Below are 17,148 nucleotides of genomic sequence, written 5' to 3'. Positions count from 1 at the left end.
TTGGGCTAATTAAGAAATTGAAGTAAAATTAACATCATTTGGAGACATTTCGAATAATTTTTAGTTTTATAATAAACAAGTGTGGCAAGGAGAGGTGTCTCCCACCATTTTGAGCACAACCCCTATAGGCTTTGCGATAATCACTATACCCTATAAACATTAATTTCTCGCATTTTGAATCCAACTTAATACACTTCTCTTGAGGTATGCATATATAAGCAAATGAACCAAAAACCTTGAGATGACTTACCTGAGGCTTCCTTCTAGGCCAAGACTTCTCTGGTGTCATAGTTGGAACAGATTTTGCAGGAAATTTGTTTAACAAATATACAACAATATGAATCACCTCTACACAATATTTTTGGGGAATGCACTTATTCTCTAACATGCACCTCACTAGAACCATAATAGTTCAATTCTTTCTCTGTACAAATCCATTTTGTTATGGACCATAGGATCTGTAATGTCCCCAATTGAATTAATTTTGCTAAGATGAATTTCTATTTTTGCAATTGGGTGTTGGGAAATATTTTGGCATGTAAACATAGGAAAAGTGGGTGGAGGGAGCCCCCACTTAATTTTTGGAGAGATGGAGGCCACCAACATTAGAGAAAAGGAAAGACTAAATTGGTAGTGGGATGTGGGGCCACCCAAAAAGGGGAATTTGAACCCCTTAGGAAAATCCATCTAGGAAGAAGGAAGACAAATTAGTGGGGCCCACAAGGAGAAAAATGGCCAGCCAAGATAAATAGGAGGAGGCATCATTTTGGGGGCTTTTTGACAATTCGAATTTCTAAATTAGAGTACTCTTGAGTTTCTTAGCCAAGACTACTAGTGTTGCTTATCAAAAGGAGATTTCCAGGCAGAAATCTCAGCTCCTTCTTCAGTGGACTTAGAGTGCCACCCTAGGAGAGAATTTCGGGACTTAGTGGGAAGAGATTTGTCGTAGTTCATGGGTCATATCAGTTCTTGCTTCAACTAATTTGAACTTACAGGAGGACGCAATAGCAGAAATTGTACCACTGAGTTGAGGGAGTTTCAAGGGGTATTTTGGCCGGAGGATTTAGGAAAAATTTCACTAAGGGTGGACCAGCAATTGTGGAGAATTTCAAGGCTGGAAGTTGCTTCTCTTGAGAGAGCCAAATTTGCCATTCTAGGGCCTGCGCAGAAGTGTCACTAGGCAAAATTCGTGGGGCTGGATTCATCTCTCTTGTGTCGGATTTTGGAAGGAAATCCCCACTTCTTCAGGAGAAAATTTTCAGGGCAGTTCTATTGAAGATTGAGGAAGGATAAGTGCCATATTTAGCAGTTGTGGCTGTCTACCAAGGAGGGTGTAACACCAATTTTGGGTTTGGTCAGTCAGGGGTCAAGGAGTTGGCACCTAATTTTGCAGAATTTTTGGGGCAGTTTTGGTGCCCCAAACAACAGAAATATTTCGCAACCATCGGGGAGGAGTGAGCTGAAATTTTGGGTCCTGGGTGGTCAATAGAATTTGCCAAAACCCTTTCTAGGTTTTGTGGGTTTGGTGAGAGGAGTCTAGGGTTGATTTTGCAAAAAAATTTGGGCAGCATTTCTAGCAGATATCAAGGTCCCAATCAGCAGCCAACAACAGAAATTATTGGAGAAGGGCGCAGTTCACTCTAGGACCATTTCCACCACTTGGGTTTGTGAGATATTTCTGGGTTTGGTTGGGCTTATTGAGGAGAGGTGTCAGCTAAAATTTCAGAATTTTCTTAGCACATTTGAGGTCAGTGCATCCATTTCCCTTCAGCAATAGCGTCCATATTTTAAAGGGCATCGCAGAGATTTCATGGGTTGAGTCATTGCAGCTTGTGGGCATCTTACTCCCACCTGGGTTTGTCATTGCTTGCTATAGCAAGCTCAGGTGCCATTGTTCCACTCATGTTGTACCCAATTTTATCCAGAATTAATAAAATGAATCAGCGTCCAATTATTTTCCCTTGTGCAGAAATGTAATTTTGTGGAAGTGTGTTAAATTTACTTCTTGTTCATAGTGCATGCTTTTGTTTACACCAATGTGGAAAAAGTCGAAGTCGGGATTAAATCGGCAAGGGTCCAAAAGTTGAAAAAGTCGTTAAAGTCGGGAGTTTTTCGAAAAAGTCGGCAAAAAGTCGGCAAAATTAAAAAAAATACAAAAATATTCATTTTTTAAAAAATCTGGACTTTTTCAATAAAATCCCGATTTTTTCAATAAAATCCCGATTTTTTCAAAAAAAAAAAAAAATCATTAAAAAAACACCACGATTTTTTGGAAAAAGTCCCGATTTAATCCCGACTTTTTCGATTTAATCCCGATTTTTTTGACTGGGAAAAAATCGGCAAAAAATCGGCCGATTTAATCGGCCAGCGAAAAAAATCAAAAAATCGGGATTTAATCCCGATTTTTTCCCGACTTTTTCCACACTGGTTTACACTTAATATTTCCATTTAGGAATATTACAGGATCTGGCATATCGACTTTTTGTTCCTTCTTAACTACAAATTTATTGAAACTATGAGAACAAAACTCAACACCATTATATGTCCTCGAAATAAAAAAATCTAATGCTTCTCTGTTTGTAACTACTTCTCAGCCATAGCTTTAAATCCTTCGAACTTGGAAAAGGCATCTAATTTTTACTTAGGAGATACACCTGCAATTTTCCTGAAAAATCATCTCAAAATAGCAAAAGTACCTTGTACTGGAAAATGATGCCATCTTCATTCGTCCACCTATAACTGCATGAATTAACTCAAGAAGTACTTTGGCTCTCTAAGCCTTTACCAAACATGCACCACAAACAATGTCTTGCTTTTCCAAGGTATCTAGGAGACTTCCCACCATTTTCTTATTTGTCAAAAAAGAAAGATAATGCAAATTGAGATGGCCATCTCTCTTATTCCACAGTGCACAAATATCCTGTCCACTCCAAGCCATTAGAGCATGTTCTTGTATCATATCAACACTCGCCAAGCAAAATAGCACATATTCTTCAACACCCATACCAACTAGTTTCTGGTTATTTTAATTAACATTATAGCACCTATTATTGTAAAAGACCACATCAAGATCAAGATTATGCTTCATAATTTCACTCATATAAAGAAGATTCTTATCAAATCTAGAGACAAAGAATACATTAAGGAAGAGAAGCCTTTACCTTGCATTTCTATTTGCACATTTCCTTTTCTAGCAATTTTATATTCTTCCTCCTTACAACTAAACCTAGCAGTGTAGTCTGTGCAAGTCCCAAGTAAAAGGCATCAGTTCGAGTAACTATAGAAGGCTACTCACTTTCACCACAACAGCGCTTTCTTCACTCTTTAAGTTGGTTTCTCTCCAACTCAAAGATCACATCAACATTAGGATTATGCTTCATAATTTCACTCATATAAAGAAGATTCTTCTCCAATCTAGGGACAAAGAATATGTAGTAAACAAACAATATTCTATTTGATATTGCAGAAGAAATATATTTGTAATAAATGTCTTGATATATAGATAATTGAAAAAACGATAAATGACAATGTTACAAATGAGGAGCCCACATTATAAAAGGCATCAGTTCGAGTAACTATACAAGGCTACTCACTTTCACCACAACAACGCTTTCTTCACTCTTTAAGTTGGTTCCTCTCCAACTCAAAGATCACATCAACATTAGGATTATGCTTCATAATTTCACTCATATAAAGAAGATTCTTCTCCAATCTAGGGACAAAGAATATGTAGTAAACAAACAATATTCTATTTGATATTGAAGAAGAAATATATTTGTAATAAATGTCTTGATATATAGATAATTGAAAAAATGATAAATGACAATGTTACAAATGAGGAGCCCACATTATAAATACTAGGTGGGTTGCCCTTTCGTATGAAGAGTCGTGTCATGTGGATAAATCATAAGACACACCTTTACGCCTTTGCATATATATTATTTATTATTATTATGTTTGTTAAATTATCACCCTCCTAAGGAATTCTTTATCCTCAAGTATAATGAATTAATTATCTCTGGTTGCGCACTTCGCTTATCAATTTTTATGGGTTAACTTCAACACGTTGGGGTTATTCCTCTTCCATGCGGACCGCACTACTCCTTTATTTACTTATTTATATATTTTTATTATTAGTAGTATTATTTATAAAATTAATTAATACAGTAACTTTAGAATAATTTTATGATAATTAATTAATGTTTATTAATCTTACTCCATTTATTTTCACTTAGTATAATTAAATTCTTTTTGAAAGTGAGTTGTATGGTCATGTTCGTACAAACTTTGTTCATGCAACTAGTCAATGATAATAAACGCCTCCATGAAATAGAGATTTAAACAAGCATCAAACAAATTAATGGTAACTCCCTCAATGGTATCATCAATATGCAAGATATGCACATGATTGTTGTACTTTACATCAAGGCACTAATGAACCAAAACATCACCAAGTTGAACCCTCAAATTTAAACCTATAAACTTGTTCATCATTATCTTGGGTTCTTCGCACGTCTCATCAGCGAGAGTGATACAAATCATATCCTTTCGCTTCTTGTTGTTGATAAGAATTGTATCTCCACGGAAGAGCTGTAATTTGTCAATGTATCTGGGTGTAGATAGACCACAAAGTTTGTCATTCATGGCCTCATCAATAGTGTTGACCTCTACGTGTCAACGACCCATAGCAGTACACCCTCTTTTTTCGCAAAATGGATAGTGCATGATCGACGTGTCTGTGTCGTTCAACTATCATCATCAGCCTAATTATCATGTTATAATGTAAACCCATTCTGCATGTGTATAATGTAAATAATCTCAGCAGATCTGTGTCGTGTATGTAATTGCCTAGGTAAACCTACTTTTCTGGTGATGATCTACATTCCGGGAGGTTTTATGTCTCATCGATCCATTCTCAAATGGTCGGCACAGTTTTCCTTCAGCCTTACCCCAAAGCCAAAATGGATTTTGTCATTGCGATCTTAAGCGAGTCCTAGTGTTCTAGATCGGGTCTATGTAAAAGTGATTTGGGAATAATCCTAACTATTTGGTTAGGTTATTTTATTACAAATTGCTTGGTCTGCAGGATTATATTTGTGTCGCAGAAATAGGTAGTCTGTGAGGATCTTTTATAATGGGTTTTCCCCCTTGAGATGTAAAAAATATGAAAATCATGATGTAAAGTGTCTTGAGGGTTAGAAAAATAATTTATCTCCACATAAGTTAATTAATTAAATTTTCTGGCCAAAATTTAATTAAAATCATAAGCCAAAAATTTAATTATTTCTAGGTCCTAGATAAATTTAAATTCTCCAAAGGCAAAATTCATCAATGCTTAAAAAATCAAATTTTTGAAGGTCCCGGGACTAAGGTAAATTAATTATTTTGCTAAATTTTAAGCCTTTGGTCCCTGAAGTTAAGTCAAAGTCAAAATTTTGAGGAAGTTACTTCAAAATTTTAATTTTTGAATTAATTATAATGCATTTAATTGAAAAATTCAAATTTCCTCAAGAATTTAAAATTTCAACGGATGAGATTAAAAGAAATTTTGATCCTCATCAACGATCAAAATTGCTTTGACAAGGATCACTTGAACTAACCATTGGACGATTTATTTTTAAATAGAAAGTCATTTGTCAATCAATTCATCCGATCTTTTGATCGTGTATTAAGCTCTTAACCTCTCTTGTATACTTTTTTGAATTTAATGCAAAAGTCTTTGGGGTTTCAACTTGCAATGGTGTTCCTCTTTGTGAATTTATGGTAACATTGTTTTAATTTCTGCTTAATATTATGTGAAAACTATTAATCAATAGCTCTCTTACAATAATCTGAATACAAGTATCTTATTCAGTTTGTTGGATCTAGGATAACATTTTTAATTTTGATTGAAGTAGTAAGTATCTCTATTTCTTCATAATTTTATTGTTGTTCTATTTCTCTACTTCTCAGGTTCTCATTGAGCGTTTGGGGATAGTCCTCGGTTGGACAGCCAACTCTCAACACATATTTTCTGAAGATCCTACTTCATATAAGCCCCAGGATTTATCAAACAATTAATATTTTTCTGCAGGGTGTTTTTGAGCTAGTACCTCTCTAAAATTTCAAAATCTTTTAAATATTTTGTGGAAAAAATGATAGATCTGGCCATTAAGAGCATTAGATTATCAGATCTAGGAGCAGAGTTGGACTCATACTCCTTAGATCTGATAGATCTGTAAATTATTTGTATAGATCTGTGAATTATTTGTATAGATATGTTATTTACTTGTGTAGATCTGAAATTTTGTAGCATAATTTTGAATTTTAACACATGGGTTTTTGAGATTTTCTTTATTTTTTGTACATATTGGGTATTGGGTTTTCTCTTTTCAATTGTGCAAGAATAGATTTGAGAAATCAGCCAAGAAAATCTTCAGATTTAAGCTAATTCTAGACCCTGGAGGGCAAGATTTGGGCTCATATTGTTTGCAGGAATAGATCTAGGAAATCAACCAAGTAAATTTTCAGATCTGAGATTTTTTTCAACCAGATCTGGGGGTTTTGAGACAGATCTAGGCCTTGAAGGGCAATATCTTGTCCCAAATATTTTTGCAAGGCCAGCCATTAAAGATTTTGCAATAAATCTGAAGATCTGAAGCAAAATAATTTTTTCAGAACAAGGGTTTCAAGTTTTGGGGCTCCTAAGCCCAGATCTGCCTTCTCCTAGCCCAACGCTAGTTCTATTGGACCTAGTGCTAGCTCTCATTGGCCCTAGATTCCCCTTGCTCCATTCTAATTTGAATATTTGATTTTCTGAAGCTAATCATTGGTGGGTTTTTGCAGCAAATTTGGTAAAAATTTGTGTTTCAGGTATTCAAAAAAAAATTCGCAACTTGGGCAAGTGATCTTCAAGGCCTAGGGCCTAAAGGTTTGATCTTTAAACCATCTTTATCCTCACTGTTTGCTACAGCAACCATACACCTTTCTAATAGTGGTGAAAAATACATCTAAGTGGTTTGAAATTAACTAAATAAATTGCTAAATAAATTAATAAGTCATTTATGTTTGAAGTTTTAGGGCTGCAACCCTGCTGCTTCGGTTCATAGTCCAGATCTCTTCCATAGATCTCTTCCGGTTCACAGTCCAGATCTCTTTTGCAGATCTCTTCCGATTCTCTTCCTCAGATCTCTTCTGCAGATCTCTTTTCTCTGCAGCTGGGTTCTAGGGCCGCAGCCCTGCTGCTTCGGTTCGTCGTCGCCGTGACTGGTGTTTTGGTTGTCACCGTCGGTGTCGCTTTCTCTGTTGTGAAGGGAGTTAAGGGGGCTAGGGTGCGGCAGCTCCATTGTCCTTTTTCCAGTTTTCGTGGGAGTAAGGTGGATTCGTAGTTGTCTTGTTCCCGATTTTGTTTCTGTTGCAGTGGAGCTATGGTTGCAGATCTAATCTTCTGCCTTATTTCTCTACGTCTGGGTCTCGACTCCCACGTTGTGTTTCAGATCTCTCCACTGTCTCACGCTGTGGGGTTATCAAAGGCAACAACCAACTTCATAGACGAACCACCTGTTCAATCTTCTGCGACTAGATCTAGATCTAATCTTCTGCCTTATTTCTCTGCGGCTGGGTTCTAATCTTTTGCGGCTAGATCTAGATCTAACTCTGCGGCAGGGTTCTAGATCTAATCTTCTGCAGCTAGATCTAGATCTAATCTTCTGCCTTATTTCTCTGCAGCTGGGTTCTACGGACAAGTAAAATATGGCTCCCAGCTTCACGAAAATCGTTGTTGGCTCAGTTTCATCCACTTCTGGAGGGCAAGCTCCTGCCCATATCATCAGTGAAGCCCCAGCTCCCACTGTCCATGTGGTCCAGGCCTCACTCGATGAGGCTTTGAAGTTTTCTGAAAGTACCCTAGTTTGACGGTTCAATGGTTTTTGGCCGCGGCTAACAACTCTCCACAATTGGATCTCAGAGGTATGGAAGCCTGTCATTTCTGATGAAATTAATATCTACCCCTCTGCTAGGGATTTCTTTATAGTAGATTTTGAAAATCCTGAAAGCAGACAATGTATTCTAGATTTCGGCCCTTGGTTTTGGGAAAACTCAGGCCTATTCATGAAGCCATGGAACCCATCATTTGATCCCTCAGTGGTAGTCATAACCTCAGCACCAGTTTGGGTGAGATTGCCAAGCCTACCCTTGCATCTCTGGAATCTCTCCTCGCTAAAATCCATTGGAAATGCAACTGGGAAATTTTACTGCAGGTGCCCAGAAACAGAGGAATATGCCAGAACCACCTATGCACGCATTTGTGTGGAAATGGACTTCAGCACCGGATTCCCAGCGGAAATAAACCTAACAAGTAAAGACTGTGTGGAACCAGAAACTCGATTATGAAAGTGTCCTCTTCTGATGTCGATCCTGCTTTGAGACAGGCCATCTAGCCAAAAATTGCCCAAAAGCCTCCCAGAAAACTTTTGCTAGAAAAAACCACAATAGATCTACTTGGTGGGAAGGACCACCAAAAGAACACTACATTGTCATCAAAGAAGAATACTCTAGAGAAAACTCTGAATCACAAGAAATCGAGCAAGAAAGAAACAATTCTCAAGACAAGCAAGGAGAAAGCCCCGCCCAACAACAAAAAAGTGAACTCTACAACCCCTCAAGCATCAACAGGTATGAAGATTCGAATACCGCACAAAATAAATCTTCATTTAATAGCAAAGCAGATCTCCTAGACCAAACTTCTTCTCCGACTATCTTCAAAAGGACGAACACAATAGATCGCGAAGCTAAGACACCAATGTCCCAAGAACCAGAAGAGATGAAGGAGATGCAAAATAAAAGAAGTTGGAAGACCGTAGAGAAAAAAAATAAAACTACAGCACCAATCTCGCCAAGAAAGACGAGGAGCCAGAAAATTAAAAACTAAGAAAATTATAGCGGTAACCACTATCATCATCATCATCATCATCATCAAAAATTTGGCCTAGATCTACATTTTGGGTGACTAGTATCTCTAAATAATTCTGTTTCTGAAGTCTAAAATATACAGTGGAAAAATTTCATGTAGGTTAGCCTAAAATCAGTTCCTAAGTTGCCTAATACATTAAGGATTTAATTTCTTGAGTTGGGCATTCATCATTAGGCTTATTTCATGTTTTAATTGTTGGCTGTAATAAGTATATCAGATCTTATATAATTCTGGAAATCACATCATAACAGGCTGAAATTTTTTTATAATTCATGTGAGCAAGTTTGGAAACTTTTCAGTAAATTTTTGGCATAAAGATATCATTGATAGCTTATTGTTTTCATTGTCATATTGCTCCTGTCATAAAGTTTTTCTTACTGCTGCCATAAAAACTAATTTCTGAAAATTAAGTACTCTGTCATTGAGATAAAATGCATATTTTTTGTTTTATAAACTGAGCATTTTTTGAACATTTGTTGACATTGATTGCAAAGAAGTTCTTGTTTTCTAAGCTATAATTGTATCAAAAAATATTTGAAAAGTGGCTTGTGGTTTAATTGTAATATTTTCAGGGGTTTATTTTTAAGTCTTCATCCAATAAAGCGAGCATTTTATTTTGGTGATTAAGGGCTTTTGAGACACAAGTGTTTCTAATCCTCGGGTCTAACTTCTCATCATCTGGTGCATTTGCATATAAGTTAGTTTTGCATCAATAAAATTTACTTCCAAGCATAAGCTTGGTCGATAGAGAGATAAGTATTCATCCATCTTTACTTGAGAAGTCTGCTTTTAATAGTACTTAAAAGTTAAAACGGTGACCTTGCAGTCGTCAGAGCCACAGCTCTCTGCAACGCCGGAGGCATCGAATATGATAGATTTTCAAGAGAGGTATCGTTAATCACACCTTAGTATGCTTCATCTTATCTTCTTTCCACCAATTACTACGAAATTAGGCTCAATATAGAAAGGATTGAAGGGTTAAAACTTAGATAGGCATTTAACTAAAATTAACCAAGATTCTTGCATCTCATATTAGCTTTAGAATCTGCACTTCATATAAGATAGTCATTCATCCAAGCGGCAATTGCAAATCAATTACTTGGTCCTAAATTTTCTAGCAAGATAGTTGACTCCATAAGGCACTGGCATCAATTGCTTAAAATCTAATCAAATCCTATAAATCTTGCTAAATCTAAATCAAGTACTTGGTCGCTTCACTGTGTCTCCTGAACTGGCTGGTTTCCAACTAGTTCTCCGTCATTCCATTTTCGTAGGGTCTACCCCCCTTAGCCTGTTGTAGGGAGACAGCTTAAACGGAGAGATTGGGGATCAGGGTGACAGGCCCCAATCTGAGCCATTGTCGTTGTGCCTAGATATTTTGTGCAACAACAAATAGAAAGGCGATTGGTAGCCTTCTTTCGCTCCAAAACAATAGTTTTGTAATCCCTTTTGGTTACAATAGTTGTAGTGTTTAATGCAAGTGTTATTTCCTCACACATTGTAAACTCAAGGTCTGCCAAATCAAAACGGAAAAATCCAACGTCATGAACAAGGACACGATAAAGAGGATAAGGGGGAATCTCCTTGTTGTTCATGAATGTAGCATTGGCAACTACAAGTCCAAACTCGATGACATGTTGTTTGGTGATAATGATCTTGTTGCACTCATTTTGTGAAAGTTCCAAGGAAGCAAATGTACCATATTTTTCTTCAAAGGATCGAGATCATCATCCATTAGCACTATGTTATTGTAAATCCATTCTGCAAATTTTTAATGTAAATGATGTTAGTAAGACCATGAATGTATGTAACAACCTAGGTAAGCCTAATATTTTGGCGATAATTTCATCCTAGGATGTCTTTCGTCTCACTGACTCATTTGCTTTTCTAAACATGGATAGTCAGCAAAGTTTTTCCCTCCAACTTCTCCCCAAAGCTAGGGTGGAATTTGTCGTCAAAGTCATAGGTGAGTCCTAGTGTTCTAGTCAAGTCTTATGTAAAAGTGATTTGGGAATAATTTAAGCTAATTGGCTAAATTATTTGATTACAAATCACTTGGTCTACTAGATCATATTGTGTCACAGAATTAGGTATGTAACTTGAGGGTCCAAGTCGAACAGGTATTTCCCCTTTTGAGGGTTGAATTTGTAAAAATCTTATGTAAAAAATATTTTAGTGCGTGGTCCCTCATATCTAAACACCATGGCTAAAATATTCGAGGATGGGAAAAATATTTAATCCCCTCAAGTGTCAATTGATTAAATTTTCTCGCAAAATTAAATTAAAATCCTAAAAGCCAAAAATTTAATTAATTAAAGTCAAAATTAAATATCTAGAGAAATTAAATTCTCCAAATGGAAAAAAATCGTGGGTATCAAAAGAACTAATTTTGGATGTTCTCCACTAAGGGAATATTGGATGTTTCAAGAAAAATTGGACCCTTGGACCTTGGTGGTTAAGTCAGTCAATTTTTTGACGAAATTAGCTCAAAATAATTAATTTTGAACTAATAAAAATGGAATTAAATGAGAAATTCGAAAATTCCTCAAAAAAAAAATTCAACGGCTAAGATTAAAAGATGATCAAGTATTTTTCGACAGCAAAAGTTATTTTGACAAGGATCAAGCCAATTAGCCATTATTTTCCACTTTGAGGATTTATCTATAAATTGGAGAGTCATCTGAGCCTCCAGCCATCTGATGTCTAGCTAAGAAATTATTGCAGAAGCATTAATGTAACACTATTGTTCCACTGAGAACATTTATTTAAATCATAATAAAAACTTTGTGGTGCAGTTCAAGGTGCTCATTGTTCATTGATTTGTGGTATGTGTTGGGTACGGGCTTTCCTATATTGTGTTGATTACATTAAAATTTGTTTTTCATTAGATGGGGATAAAGTCATTCTATTGATAGATTTTGGGTTTATCTTAGATGATTTGATTCGCCATATGTCTAACAAATTTTCTTGAGAAATACATATAGTGTTTGCAAGTTCCCCAGTGCTTGGTCTCCAAGTTCACAAACTGTGGGCATGAACCAACTTCGTTCGAATTCCAAATATTTATGTGGTTGATTTAAATTTCGCTTAGGCTATACTATGCATTAATTTTCTAAAGTGATTTTAGCCATTTATCAAGTAAAAAACTCCAAAAAAAACTTTCTCAAAATTTATTTTAAAACCCTTGTATATTTGTAAATTATTTTCGCTAATTGAGGTTTTGGGATTTTGAGATTTTGTATATATTTGGGGTTTCGGGTATTTGTAAATATCTTTGTGCAGGTGAGATCAAGTGGAGAAACGTTGGAATAGAGCTAGATCTAGGCCCTTAAGGATAAGATCTAGTCTCTAAATTTTTTGCAAGGCCAGCTATTGAAGGAATTGAGCGGAAATTCAATTCTTAAGAAAAATAATTTTTTTTGAAGTTGGTTTTTCAAGTTTTAGCCCTCCTAGCCCCAGATCCGACCTCTCCAAGGCCAGCGTCCTACTTCTCTTGCCCTGCGTCAACCTATATCCCCCCATGTGTCATCCTTTTAGCCCTCTTTAGGTCTAGTCGTGAGGCTTAGAGGCCTCGGCCTCATCTTTCTAGCCCTGTGTTGGGGTTTTAAGGCCTTAATTGGCCTGGAGGCCTCGGCCCCCCTCTCTTACCCTAAACGGTTGCCCCTTGCGCTAGTTGTGGGCTTTAGAAGCCCTAAGTTCCCCTCTCGCCCCAACGTCAAGCCATTTAGGGCTTTTCCTTCCTCCTTGCCCTTCGCTTTCCCTTCCTTGGCCATTTTTGACCCCTTTCCAGCCTTTCATAGCTCCTAGACCTCAACAGTAGCCCTACTGGGCCTAGCGTTCGCCCTCTTTGGCCCTAGTTTACCCTATTTTGACCTCTGCATATTTCTGAAATTTTGGGACTAAATACTTGGTGGTTTTGCAGGATTTTGGCCTCAAAAACTTTGATTTCCAGGTGGCAACTTCATCCTAAAATTTTGGCAAGTTTGGGCAAAGTGATTTTCAAGGCCTTGGGCCTAGGGTTTGCTCTCTAAACCCTAATTTTTTATTGTTTTTCTACTGCTGTAGTTTTCATTTTATAACAGTGATACATAGGCCCTAAAATCACATTAAGTTGGTCAAAATATTCTAAAATTGCAAAATTTGAATTTTCCTAAATTTTGGCCACTTGGGCATTAAAGATGTAGTTCAGATCTAGTAATTTGCTTGCTGGAATTAAAGATGTAGTTCAGATCTAGTAATTTGCTTGCTGGAATATTTTGCATAAATCTCTGAATCAGATCTGAAATTTTTCCAAATATTACACATAAAGGTTTTTAAAAAATCAAGATTTTTAGTTTGGCAAGCTAATTTTAAGCGTTGGCATGTTTTGGTACTTATTGTAACATTAGCATACCACTGTTCACACACTATCTTAATGCTGTAATAAGTTAATTCAAATCTGATATGTCACTGAATATTGCATCTTAAAGTGGGCTAAACTCATTATTTTACTTTAGCAAGTTGTTGGGCATTTCAGTAATCATATCTAGTCACTATTGGCTTGTTACTTTTGGATCTAAGGTGTTTCTCTTATTGTTGTCACAAGACTAATAAGTGCTGAAATTTCTTAAGTGTTACTGCTAATTTTGGATATTTGGAATCTAACATTCGCTTATCTTGTTTTAAGTTACAAGAATTTCCAAATTTTACACTTATGACACTCATACGCTTAAGCTCTAAATTGTTGATCTTGTTGATGGCATAAGCTACTTGGCATTTGAAATATAATTGCCATTTTGATACGAACATTTTGAATAATTGTGATTGGCATCTTGCAATCATTTGCTAGTTGACAATTGAATAATTTGTCCTAAGTATCTTGTGGATTGATTCATTGGCACTTGTATCCTTAAGCACCCGTCTTGTTTTAAGATTGTCTTCTAATTGTTAGATACTTTTGTCATTAAAGGCTAGTCACAATTTAAGTACTTAAAGTCTTAGTCAATCTTAACTCAAGTGACTTCACTCATAATCATTGCATAAGCATTCTAGTCTTAGCTTTGCACTTAATAACTTACCTCCAAGCATAAGCTTGGTTGATAGACTCCTAGGACAACCCTCTCTCATTTAGCTTGAGGGATTCAACCCTTCTTAGTGGTTAACACAATGACCTTGCAGTCGTCAAAGCCACAGTCTCTGCAGCACCAGAGGCACTGGGTGGTTGGAACACAGGGGTAGGTATCGTTAATCAGGCCACTGTCTACTTCCCATTGGCTTCCATCTCACAACCTACTCTGAAGATTGTTTCTCAAAACAGTTAAGGGAAAGGTTCCATCTAGATTAGGCATATAATCTAAAATTAACCAAGATCCTTGCATCACACTTAGATCTTAGGAGTTGCATCTCATATAGGTTAGTTAATCATATAAGCAGTGGTTGTCCATCTGGTTACTTGGTCATAATTTATAATAAGCAAGAACTTTTGACTCCATAAGGCACTAGTCTCAATTCTAAATCTAATCAAATCCTTAATCTTGCTAAATTTTCACCAAGTAGCTAGGCCACTCAACTGTGTCTCCCAGGCAAGTTGGTTCCCAACTTGCTTTCCATCATCTCATTTCCATAGGGACTACCCCCCATAGCATGTTGTTGGGAGACAGCTAGAACGGAGTGGGCAGGGATCAGAGTGACAACCCCTGCCTTAAGACGTTGTTGCGGTGCCTCTACAATCCAAGCAACAACAAATCCCACAATGTTTATTAACAATAAACTGGTGCCGCAAAAGCTAAATGCAAACCCCATATCAAAATTGAGAGTGACAGTAATTCGAAGCACAACCATGGCCTAAACAACCTTGTTTATGCCCTCTAGACCTTATCAATTTCCATGTTTTGTGTTTTCTTTTCTCCCTGTTACCCAACACCTCTCCCCATTGTGCAACACTGTCCTAATATAGAGATTTCGATCTAGTCGAGAGGTCAAGTCATCTTTAGGGTAAAGGACCTATCGAGTCTTCAAATAATTTATCAATGATTTATTTCTTTCTCTGACATCAATGGGAGGGGATAATGACAAGGGTGGAGACAAACAACAAGAAGGGGTTGCTAACCACTCATCACTTCCAGAACTTTCTTCCTCATTGTTGCTCATATCCATTTTAACAGACTTTGTAAGTGTTTTCTTTATAGATTCTCCATTTCCAATCTTTTACAAATCCTTTTCTTGGTTAGAACATTCTTCACTACTAGTTTCTTTCATGTCAATGTCAGCTTCTATTATAGGTGTTGAATCTAGTGTTTCAAAATCCTCTAGTGGTTTTGTAATTAATCCTTTTATTTTCTATAATAGTTCTAGTTAACATTTATGAAAATCCCAGAAACCCTTGAAATGTGTCCATGATTTCAAGACCTAAGAATATAATGATAGCCTAACGTGGCTCTAACCAAGTGATCAAAAAACACGGCTCTGATACTAATGTAGTAAACAAACAATATCCTGTTTGAAATTGAAGAACAAATATATTTGTAATAAATGTCTTAATAGATATATAATTGATAGAATGATAGAACAATGATGTTGCAAATGAGGGGCCCTCGTTATAAATAGTAGGTAGGGTGCCCTTTCATATGAAGAGTCGTGTCTTGTCAATAAGACATGTTGTTGCCCAAATTATACAAGCAAGGTGCAACAATGCTCAGGACAAGGGTTGCCACTCTGATCCCCTCCCTCTTCGTTCTAGTTGTCTCGCTACAGCAGGCTTATGGGGGCTAGTCCCTATGAAATGTGAAAGTGAATGACTCGTCAACCACTGACAAGTCTGAGAAACACAACTGAATGGTCTAGCAACTTGGTTATTTTAGCAAGTTCAATGATTTGATTAGATTATCTTGAAAGGCTATTGCCTTAATGGAGTCAAATAATTGCTTAAGATGAATTATTTACCAAGCCACCAGATGAACAGTTGCTGCTTCAGGATGCTTCACTATCCTAATGTTATGAATAAAAATATTCATAAACGTCAATTAAATAATAAATATTAAAATAACAAATATTAATAATAATAAATTAATTAAATTAGTTAATATCCCATTAATTGTGAAGAGACGTGGGTCAAAAGTTGTGACCTTCTATCTTCGTGGCCTGTCAATGCTTATATAGGCACACCGCCACGAAGAATTGTAAGCACCATTCATATTTTTATAATAATGCAACTACTACTTACTATAATACAAGTCTACACATACGAATTCATGCTTGCATACAAGTTGAATTGTAGCAGTGGTATCAAAGTCATGCCTTCCTCAGTTACTGGATGCACAATACATGGTGTCTTCACCTCGGTCCTCATCGTTCCTTCATCTTTTTCCACCGATGTTATTCCTAGTGCCATCCACCAACGAATCGTCATCCCTATCGACATTTGGCTACAATCAAACTGGATGTTGTCAAACCGACATATACATTGTTACTAGTTCGTAACTCATTGCTTGACCATTGTGCCAGCACGTTCCACGTCCCCTATCCCGCCGCGTTGTCCATACGCTCCGTGCTTCCACAGCCTCATCTTCCACCCTTCCTTGGTGACTGGCTACACTCGACCTATCGCAGACACCTCGACCGCTGCAGACAGGTTGTCGTTCTGACAGACCAACAATCCGTTAAAAGGGTCATTTGCCATCAAACATCGTGCCCCAATCCGCCATCAAATGTCGCACTCCAGTCGAGCGGTGACAAGCGTCGATACAGTCGGATCGATATATCCAATTGTGTAATACATTCAGACGTTGTGATAAAATACACTTATACATTTTAAGAGTCAATGGGTGTCAGTATATATATAAACGATCAATATACATATATAAATTTTTAACGGTCGATAGTCCATATACAGAAGTTCAATATATATATAGAAGTCAGGTCAATATACATAAGCAACTGATAGTCCATATATAGTTACTTTATAAACGGAGTTAACATAATTCAATTAATTAAATTATTTAATTTATATATATATATATATATATATTTAATAATTAATTAAATACCAACAAAAATAAAAATATAAAAATAAAAAATTGGGCCCACTAGGAAAAAGAGGAACAAAATGGGGAGCAGTAATAATGACGACAATTCGAAAAGAAAATCAGAATAACTCGACAGAATGCAAAGCGCCTTGATGATGTCGAGAGGAAGCCAGATGATTTCGGGAAGAGTCAAGA

The 17,148-nt window shown here is 36.6% G+C and overlaps 1 protein-coding gene across 3 annotated transcripts in view; it reads right to left on the bottom strand.

Moving 5' to 3' along the window:
- The window catches only part of LOC149150992 (RNA polymerase III subunit RPC82 family protein), a 333,151-nt gene that overhangs the window by 97,067 nt on the left and 218,936 nt on the right, over positions 1-17,148 (bottom strand). The window contains exon 11 of one of the 3 annotated variants that reach the window (XR_016262948.1): positions 3,162-3,239. The exons of the other annotated variants lie outside the window; for them this stretch is intronic. The gene's annotated coding sequence lies outside the window, so the exon portion shown is untranslated. The remainder of the gene's footprint in view (positions 1-3,161; positions 3,240-17,148) is intronic. 3 annotated transcript variants of the gene reach the window in all.

The sequence above is a fragment of the Pinus tabuliformis genome, chromosome 9 (genome assembly GCF_031772625.1).
Source record: "Pinus tabuliformis cultivar Carrire ecotype Pingquan chromosome 9, CPIR1, whole genome shotgun sequence".
Classification (NCBI taxonomy): Eukaryota; Viridiplantae; Streptophyta; class Pinopsida; order Pinales; family Pinaceae; genus Pinus; species Pinus tabuliformis.
This window is presented reverse-complemented; position numbering and strand designations above follow the sequence as displayed.